The sequence below is a fragment of the Gracilinanus agilis genome, chromosome 4 (genome assembly GCF_016433145.1).
Source record: "Gracilinanus agilis isolate LMUSP501 chromosome 4, AgileGrace, whole genome shotgun sequence".
NCBI classification, from domain to species: Eukaryota; Metazoa; Chordata; class Mammalia; order Didelphimorphia; family Didelphidae; genus Gracilinanus; species Gracilinanus agilis.
Genome location: NC_058133.1, coordinates 48771336 through 48782243, shown reverse-complemented (window position 1 = coordinate 48782243; position 10908 = coordinate 48771336). Strand labels below are relative to the sequence as shown.

Here is a 10908-nt window from a genome sequence, read left to right as displayed (position 1 = left end):
CTATTGTATATAGTAAAAACAATAATATATGATGATCAACTGTGAATGAAATAACTATTATCAACAAAGAAAGGATCCAGGACAATCATCCAAGAGACTCATGTACCACTATAGAAGGAACAGAGGCAGCCCAAGTACAAATTGAAACATATCATTCTTTACTTCATTTCTTCCATGGATTTTTCTCTAGTAAACAACATGTGTTTTGTTTCACAACTTGAATAACATGGAAATATGTATTATATTATAATATATATATACAAACTATATCATATTACTTTCCTTCTTGGCGGGGATAGGAGGGAGAAAGAGAACAAATATTAAGAAATCGTATTGACATGTAACCTGGAAAAAATAAAAAAGAATCGGCAATTAATATTATTATTATTACTCATCTGTTTTGGTCATATTGATTTTGAGATATTTAGAGAGCACTCACTTTGAGAATAGAGTGTTTATCCCACATAATGGGGTTCAGTTCTTCATAAAATGAGAACACTTGATCCTCTGTACCTTTTGAGCCCTTAAAGCTCCTATAAGTCTATGCTCATGACATTTGCAGCATTTTCTTGATTGTCAGACTAGCTTCATGGGAAAATCAGATCTTCCCATATCATAGTTAATTTAGAAGTATAATCTGCTCTTTGTTTAATCCCAAACTCAAACTGAGAGACATACCTGAAAGGACCTTTTCCATATTGAAGAGGTCTGATGGAGAGATGCTATCCCCAAACCCTTCAAACAACCTCAAAATAATGCCTCAAAACAAATGCTAATAAAATAGAACTAATAAGAGGAGAGAGAGAAAAAGACTTTCAGTTCAACATAATTTAGAAAGTTGGCGGGAAATGTCTGTCTTACTGGAATGAAGATTGATCACAGTCTAGTGCAAGTTTTATCCACATTAAACCATCAGCAGGATTAGGGAGAGACTGAGTCAGTGGTGTTGACTTCTGGAGTTCTCAGCCCATAAACGGTAAGGGGATCATTAAAAAAAAAAATGCAGAAGACTATTGGGAACCCTTTGCTGGCACTGGAACCATTACTCTGTTGCATTATACATATATGGTTCTGAGTCCCAGGGCAAGGAGGAACACTAGCCAGACTGATATCTTGGTCACAGTTACAGGGAGGAAAAAAGAGCTTGGGTTACTCACAAACAAGAGCATAAGTCAGAAGAGTAGTAAACATACTTCTTTTCAGATCATACCACCTTAGAAGAACTGAAAATGTATAGACTCCCAGAAATAAAAATTTGTAGAGTCCTAGAACTAGTTTTCTAAATTGTAGCATGAAAAACTACACTTACGAGAAGAACTCTTTAAAAATTAAAAAACAAAATTCCACGTTAAAAAATCTACAAAAATTCCACATGGAGAAGAATTCTTTAATTAAAAATTTAATATTTTTATTTTTAAAAATTTAACAAAATTTTAATTAAAAAGTAGTATTAATAAAATAAAAAGATATACAAAAATTAACTGAAGACATGAATTTCTTAAAAATAAATAGTTGACCAATGGAAATGGAGGCATAAAACTTACCAAAGGAAATAACTCTTTAAAACTTAGAATTGGACAAGTGGAAGCTTATGATACATGAGACATAATAAAATAATAAAACAAAGTCAAAAGAATGAAAAAATAGAAAATATGAAATATCTCATTGTAAAAATAATGGATATAGAAAATAGATTGAGGAGAGATAAATTAATAATTATTGGACTTCCTGAATTCCAGCATAAAAATAAAGAGCCTAGACGTAATATTTTAGGAAATTATCAAGGTAATGATAAATGTCCTCTTACTACAAAACCAGAGGGTAAAACAGAAACTGAAAGAATCCACCAAACACCTCCTGAAAAATATTCCAAAATGAAAATTCTCAACAATATTATAGCCAAATTCTAGAGTTTTCTGACCAAGGATAAAATATTGCAAATGGCCATAAAGAAACAATTCAAATACTTTGAGTCACAGTCCAAATAATAAAAAATCTATCTATTTCTAGATGAAAGGATTAGAGGAGTTCGATTGTGGTATTCTGGAGGGCAAGGGAGGTGGGATTATAATCAACATTTGCTTACACAGCAAAATTTAGGGTGAAAAGATAGATATGTAATGAAATGGAGGACTTTCAAGGATTCTTGATAAAATGACCAAAAATGAATAGAAAATTTTACTTTTAAATACAAGATTCAAGAGAAGCTTTTAAAGGTAAACTGGAAAGATAAATTATAAGGTATTTAATAAAATTAAACTTTTTACATTCTTACATGAGACAAGCCTAAATAAATATGTATAATATATATACATGTATGTGTAAATATATAAATATAAATTCTAAGTGCTTTATTATTATTAATATAGCAAGAAGAAGCATAAATAGAGGGCATGGGTGTGAATTGATTGTGATGGGATGATATCCAAAAATATAAAATTAAGGGATGAGAAACAGGATTGCCCTGGAAGAGTAAGGGAAAGCTACAGTAGGGAAAATTATTTCACATTAAAGAGGTATGGAAGCACTTACATGGTGGAGAGCAAATGAGGTGGTCATGGTAGGAAATGGTTGAACTTTATTTTAATCAGAATTTACTGAAAAAGAGAATAATATACACATTTAGATACATATAGAAATCTACCTTGAACTACCGGGAGGTAGAAAGGGTGGGAGATAAATGAAGGAGTTTGCTGATAGGAGTGAGAGTATATTGGACAAGGCAATGATTAGAGACAAAACAACTGATAAGGGACAGCATGAAAAGAGAAAAGAGGAATCAAAGGGAGAAAAAGTAGAATGGATGAACATATAGTTAGTAATCATAATTGTGGCTGTGACTGGAATCACCTTAACCATAAAACTGAAGTGAAGAGCAGAGTGGATAAAAACATACTCATAATATTGTGTTTAAAAAAAAGAAACACAATGTAGATTGATACTCACAGAGTAAAGATAAGGGATTGTAGTAAAATATATTATATTTGGAAAATTTAAAAAAAAACAGGGCTATCATGATTTCAGACAAAGCAAAACTATATCTAATTATAAGTCAAGCAGGAAAACTACATTTTATTTAAAGGTACCAGAGAAAACAAAGTAACACATCCTAAACTAATATGCACCAAATGGTATAGCATCCAAGTTACTTTAAATTCAAAGTTTAAAATAATTGCAGCCAAGATTACTAGGAAGTAGAAAACTAGGAAACAAATTTTATAGCAAATTTCTCTGACAAAGGTCTCATTCCTCAATATATAAAGAACTGTATCAAATTCGTCAGAATTCAAGCCATTCCCCAATTTATAAATGGTCAGAAGATATGAACAGACAATTTTCAGGGAAAGAAATAAAAACTCTCCAAAAGAATATGGAAAAAATGCTCTAGATAATTATTGACTAGAAAAGTATAAATTAAAATAACTCTGAGAAACAACTTTGTACCTATACTGTTGGTTATAATGACAGAAAAGGAAAATGATAAATGTTTGAAGGAATGTGGTGAAATTAGGACATTAGTGCACTGTTGTAGAATTGATATAATCATTCTGAGGAACAATTTGGAACTATGCTCAAAGGTCTATGAAATGGTGCACACCCTTTTAATTAGCAATACCACTACAAAGTCTGTATACCAACAAAAGAGATTTATTTTAAAAAGGAACAGAATCTATAGGTAGAAAAATATTTATAACATATCTTTTGGGGATAGCAAAATATTGGAAATCAAGAGGAAGCCTAATCAAGGCGAATGACCGAACAAGTTGTATAAGACTATGAAGAAAATATTACAGTGCTGCAAGAAATAATGAGCAGGATTGCTTTTAGAAGAACCTGGAAACATCATATTAACTTATGTAAATTGAAGGGAGTAGAAACAGAAGAACATTGTAGACAATAAGAGTAATTGTATATATGATGATCAAGTGTGAATGACTTAGTCACTTTCAGCAATATAAAGATCTAAGACCATTCTGAAACACTTATGATGAAAAATATTATGCATCTTCAGAGAAAGAATTGATGGAGACTCAATGCAGATCAGAACATACTTTTTAATTAACTTACTTTTTTGTGGGAAGAAGCTTTGTTTTTTTGTCTGCATTTTCTTTCACAACTTGACTAATAGGGAAATGTTTTGTATACCTGGATATATAACTTTATCAAATTGCTTGTTTTCTCAGTGAGGTTTGGAGAGAATTTGGAACTCAAAACAAAAAGAAATTTGTAAATATTTTTATAAGTAATTGGAAAAAATATATTTAATTATCATTCAAGGCAACCCATAAGCTTGTGATTGAAAAGAATATAGGGTCATTCGAGACTAATGATTATCCATCTTTGTGGTTTAGAAAAATAAATAAAAAAGATTGAATGGGGACTTTCAAAACATTATTAAAGATTCACAGGAGAAGCATGCATTGGTGATGGCCTACAGTTGAAAAGGGGAATTTTAAATTAAACAGTTTCTAATTGTGAGGGACAATTAGACAATGAAAAAATTCCTCAAGGGAAGTTGCTGAAGTGGTGTTACTAAAGGGTATTAAAAATGAATTAGATTAAACACTTGACTCATGTTTTGACTTCCCAGAGAACGTAGAGACATATTGCCTGGTACAGCCCAGTGGATATCGAAATCAAAAGCAATTTTCTCGAAAGTTAAGGGTTTAAGTAAGGACTTCATCCAAACTCTGGCCCATACTTCTGAAGGAGGACAGTAGAATACATTTTGCACCATTTTCCCTTCATTCAGAGAAATCAGAAATGCTCATGTATAACACAGAAAAAGAGTGCAGTCAAGGGTGGTATAAGGTCCCTGGATTCAAGTCTTGTCTCCTACAGTTACTTGCAGCTGTGCCAAGTTACTTGACCCTTCTCAGATTCAGCTTCCTCTTTGGAGAAAATGAGAATGAGGATAATTATAGTATTGACCTCAGAGGTGTTTTAGAGATAGCAGGAGCTCATGTGTATCTTTGCAATAAAAGAAGGAAACTCCATTTGTGACTTCTTGTTGCCTGTAGGATTAAAGATGAGTTCCTCTGCACAGTTTTTAAAGCCCTTTATAACTGGACCCCAATCAACTTTTCCATCCATTTTACCCTTCTTGCACTCAGGGCTCCTGGTAGTCTGGCTTCTTTCTGTTCTCACACATGAGAATCTCACATCCTCTTTCTGCACCTTTGTACTGACTCTCCCCAAATCTCTTAGAAATTCTATTCATACACCACCTTTTCAATGAAATTTTCCCTGGTCCTCCCGATTTACTAGAGACCTACCCTAAAGAAAATGTACACACAGACAAACACACACACATGCCTATTTATATATGTATAATATGTATATTGAAGGTGCTCATTCAATAAATATACTTGCATGTAAATTTGTACACATACATAATATATATTCTATTGTATATTTTATCACACAAATGCATAAATATTAATTTTATATTAATTTTAATTTTTATTATATATGTTATTTTATTTAAATATTTATATTTATAACTTTATATTTATATTTGACACTACATGGTATATATGTTCACATAATATATGTGTATATTATATTACCAGATCGTTATTACATTATTTTATTTACACATATACTTATCACATATATTCAATATTTAAATATATTTATGTTTTATAGTATATAGTCATATAATATATGTAAATTATATTACCAAGTAAATATTAATTCATCAGATTTTATAAATATATATGTATATATTTAATTCCATGTGTTTAGTTAATAATTTGGTTAATAATACCAAGTTCTTGATGCCTTGGGTTGTGGTGAAAGATTCACTATCATTCCAGCTTTTTCTCTTAGAGACTGCAGAATAAGGGAAAATACAAAATATGATGCTAGTAACAATATTGATAGTGATAATGATATTAGCAGCTAGTATATGAAAATGCATATATATGTAATTTTGTATACTAATTGCTAAGTAGTTACTTTCCAATTACTACCCATCATTTCTTGATCTAGAGCGGTTTGCCATTTCTGTCTTCAGCTCATTTTACAGATGAGGAGCCTGAGGCAAATGAGGTTAAGTGACTTTTCTAGGGTGGCATAGTAAATATCTGAGTGCAGATTTGAACTCAGGTTTCCCTGACTCTATATCCAGGACCCTATCAACTACATCACCTAGATGCTCAGAGAAATTCTCCCTTTTGGTGAATTAAACCTCAGGTTTTTTTCCTGGGACAAATAGGGATACTCGCTACTATACTAACAAAAAAAGGTGCTAATATAATAATAATAACTAGATGAATTATTAATAGGTCCAATTTGCCACCTGCAATTTTCCCAATCCTCAGATGACCTTTGAGGATTTTTAATGCTAAATATTAGAGGAAAGTAGAATCATAACACTTTGAAAGATAATGAACTACTTAGAGATGCTTCAAGTAAGACAAAAAGATGATTTAGAAGACAAGACAACAATTCAGACCTCTTAGAAACCTCTTCTTTCTCTCTGTTACTCTAATGGAAATAATTTTGAAATATGGTCATATATTTGCTGGTCCCAAGAGATTTAAAAAGACTGTATTACAACTAATGTAATGCAACTTTATAAAACATTAAGAGAGAGGATCAAATTTTATCTTAACTCCACTGAGGTTCATTATGTAGGATTTTTATTTTATTTTAGAGTCTGGGGCAATAATTACATCAATAGAAGGAATTCCCTGTTTGGGTTTTCCCTCCAATGAAGATGGACAATTCAGCTGTAATTTTAAAAAAATAGAGATTTTCTGGGTAATCAAGAGGTCAAGAGAGTTGCTGATAGTTATACTGCTAGGTTGGCTCAGAGACAGTCCTTACACCCCAGTTTTCTTTCATGTCATACTTCTTGCCTTCTATTTAGTTATTTAATTTGGAATACAAACTGGGAAAGTTAAAGAAGATTTAATCAAAGTATCACTCATTTGTATCATCAGATCAACATTTAACAAGGGAAAAATCATTGGTAATAATAATTTGGGAGGCAAAACACATCTATTTGGGTTAACCATAATTCTAGGTTTGGAGGAAGGCATTGCTATTGTAATTAGGGATAGTTAAATTATGTTTTCAGAAGTGTGCCTCAAATAATAAGACTAAAGAAATAATAGAGGGCTTTCAATCACAAGTTATTAAAGGAGGTTTTGAAGCTGGATCATTTCTAATGCTAGGGATTTTGGAAGCGGGAGTCTCATCATCAGATTTTTCAGCTGGCCTTTTTTGTCACTCTGGGTTAGTCTCATAATTTCTGCTGTTATTTCTTTTTTACATCTGTCAGATGGAGAAAGATGTATCTTAAGAGATTAACAAATGGAATAAATACTAAAATACTCTAAATCTTTTGAAAATATGAAATGAAGCCCCACTGATGAATGCCACCCAAAAATGAATAAACCAAGAACAAGCATTTAGGTTTTATACATGTTGTTAAGTAGTTTTTCCAATTGTGTCTGACTCTTTCTGACCCCATTATGTTTTTTGGTTTTTTTTTTTTTTTTGGCAAAGATATTCATGACATTTGTTTTTTCCTTCTCTAGCTTATTTTACAGATGGAGAAACTGAAGCAAATAGGGATAAGGGACTTGCCCCGGGTAACATAGTTAATGTCTAAGGCTACATTGGAACTCAAGAAGATGTATCTTCCTTTTAAAAATATATATACCAGTCCAGAAAATGAAAACATTATGCAACTATTTGTTCATGATACTTTCCTTTTTTTATATGTCTGTGTGTTTGTGTATTTAAGACAAATAAAATGGACAATTTTTTCTCCCTTATTTGCATTGTATGGACAAAGTCAAAATACAAGTGTTTTGTTTTGTTTTGTTTTAATCAGATAGTACTGCTTCCTAAATCCCAATTTTGATGCACAATCTCTGCTGGAAATTGTCCTGGTTTCTTGAGATCCATGCTAAGAGTTGAAGTCCTGGGAGGGTCTGCCAATCTAGAAAGGTTTGCTTTAGTAACCTGGCAGTAGCCTGCTTCTACCTTCAGTTGAGTAACCAGAATATTTGGTCTTAATGGTTGAGGAATATTTTGGCAACCCATGAAACAAATTTTTTAAAAAGTTCTTAATATGCATAGACAAGGGAATAAGCCTACTGCTCAGAAATTCAAAGTCCTTTGGTCAAGCAGAAACATTAATTAAAAAAAAATAAAGTAAGGTAACTAGATATAAACATTCAATTATAACTTAGTGGGAAAGGCAAAGGGAAAAAATATCCCAAAGATCATAGAAAAAGTTTTGCCTTCTTTACCCTAAAGTGATTAAGGCAACATTGGTAGCCACCACATTATAGGCTTATGATCTCATTTCTATAAAATATGTAAAAGAAAAGTCAATAGATCCCTTAGTCTTATACTTAAGGGAAACACAAAAAGAGACAAGTCAAGCTTTGTCAGATAATTTTCTATAACCAGTCAATTATGTCTTTGTAGTTATACAATCAATAAGGGTAGGGAATATAAGATCTTTCTGCTTGTCGATTTTTTTAGAATGTCTCCTTGGGACAAAATTAAGCCTTAATGGATATCCCTAGTAAAGGTGTCCCTAATAAGTAAGTTAAAATCAAAATGATCCAATGAGACACAATGTTGGAGGTGTCCGTGATCTACTAATTGAATGTCACCAGCAAAGATATATAGGCTCAACTAAAACATTCATTAAAGAAATAATAATAGCTAACATTTATATAGTTCTTACTATATTCCAGGCACTGCGATAAGACCTTTACAATTAGAATCTCATTTGATCCTTAAACTCTAGAACATTATGAAATGACCTGCATGAAATCGATAGTGTTTCAGAAGAGATTGGTTTAATACCATGTATGGACAATGAACCATCTCCAAAATTGAATAAGAGGAAGAAATTGGGTTTCAGGGTTGGGAAATCATGCAACATTTTTTAATATCAATCAATTTTGCTTACATAAAAGGACCATCTCTTGAACCCCAGTGTGTCTTTGATAGTGCTTTGGGATTCTCAAAAGAATCACCACTGCACTTTGCTCAAAGGACAATGAAAAGATAGTAAGTAGGCTGTAACTATTGACTCTCATTGTTTTGTTATTTTCAAGCATGTCTTTGTGACTCCATTTGCGGTTTTCTTGGCAAAGATACTGGAATGTTTTGCCATTTCCTTCTTTGGCTCATTTTACAGATGAGGAATTGATACAAACAGTGTTAACTGATTTTGTCACAGTTACAAAGAAAGTGTCTAAGGTTGGATTTGAATTCAGGTCTTCCTGACTCTAGGCTTGGTATTCTATCCATTGGATTGCCTACCTACCCTTTGACTTTCATTACTTCTAGGCAAAGAGAGGAGCAGTAAACAATGATAAGAGTATGAATGACCATAAAAAGGATCAAACTTGTCATAGAAAATGACAGTGAGGAAGATAGGGGCATTTTGATTGCCTAGCAAGAACATCTCTTCATTTTCAATGTAAGTATTCACATGGCTTATACCAGAAATCAACAAAGGCTACAAATCTGGGAGAGATTTATAATATTTTTGTTGATTGTCTAGATCTAAGGATGTGATGGAGAAAAATGTTAATTATGCAGATTAAACTTAGAAAGGGCTTTTTTTTAAGAGAGGCAGTTAAAATTTGCCATCACACCTCTGGTGAGACTACTGACAATGCAGAAGTATTGTAAACTACCATAGAGAAAGAAGTACCAGCCCTGATAGGTACACAGTACACAGCTAGATTTGTATTGCAAAATTATTTTATTGATCAGCCATCAGTGAGGCATGAGCTACATGTGTTTCACTTGGTTTTATTCTCCCCCATCTCTAGTAATGGTAATGAGTTTGCAATAAACACTTGACTGGAATAGTGATTGATGTCAGACAGGTGGCTGGGAGAATAAGGGGTGGGATTCAGGTGGGGGCAGAGCTTATGGCTTGGAATAAAAAGGCATTTTTTTCCTGCATGTGAAACTAAGTGACCTGTATGGAGACCAAACCCTTAACCTTGATCTCTTAAACTCTGAGAGCAAAGCAACTGAACTGACCCGTCCATCCTTTTTTTTTTTTTCATAGAATAAAGAAAGAGATTATTCAAAAAGGAATGGAACTTGACAGCTGTTAGAATCTTCCACTAGATTCAGCTATTCCCAAGACAATTTATTTTTCCCAGGCTACAATTTTTAATTTAGTTTAGGAATTCCCAGAATCTAACTTCAAAAACAAGTCAGAAGTCATCAAGTCCAGCCTCTACTTGAATGGACATTCTCATCTCTGACATTCTTGAAACAATTGACTGAGTCTTTCTTGTCGATTTTCTGTGATATTGGACATGTAGAGAACAGGGAAGTATTTTAGTATTAGGACCTTGGGTTCCTCTCCTGAAAGGCTTAATAAATATATTTTTTTGGAATTATTTATTCTTATAAGTAGCTTCATGATGTAGCAGACTGAAAGGTAGCCTTGGAGTAAGGAAAAGCTATGTTCAAATCCTACCTCTGGTACATTGGCTATGGGGACTCTGAACAAGTCACTTCAATTTCTGTGTCCCAGGAAAGCTTTGCAAAAGAAGTGCTATTGGTAGAAGTACTTCATAGATCTAGTACAAAAATATACTATAATGTAATGACATTTACCTGCAGTTTCAAATAAGACTGACATGTTTCTTTACTTGAGTCCATGTCGTGTCCCCTATGACAAAGTCAGCTCCCTGACGGAAGAGAATGTTTTTGTTTTCATCTTGATTATACATAATATGTGCTCAATACTTTTTTTAAAAAATTGAATTCCATTGGATCCTAAAGAATAATAATGATGAACCCCTATCCTTACATTTTACATTTTAGGAAAGTGTGGGTTCATTACTGAGTCATGTGAATAAAGAGACATCACTTCATGATACTCCCCAAGATGTCTTGGAG

The 10908-nt window shown here is 32.6% G+C and overlaps 1 long non-coding RNA gene across 1 annotated transcript in view; it reads right to left on the bottom strand.

Annotated features, from left to right (window-relative positions):
- Positions 1-303: 303 nt before the first annotated feature.
- The window catches only part of LOC123245700, a 74272-nt gene continuing 63667 nt past the window's right edge, over positions 304-10908 (bottom strand). The window contains exons 2-3 of the long non-coding RNA XR_006506119.1: positions 2533-2597; positions 304-345 (exon numbers count right to left, since the gene is read on the bottom strand). This is a non-coding gene — a long non-coding RNA (uncharacterized LOC123245700). The remainder of the gene's footprint in view (positions 346-2532; positions 2598-10908) is intronic.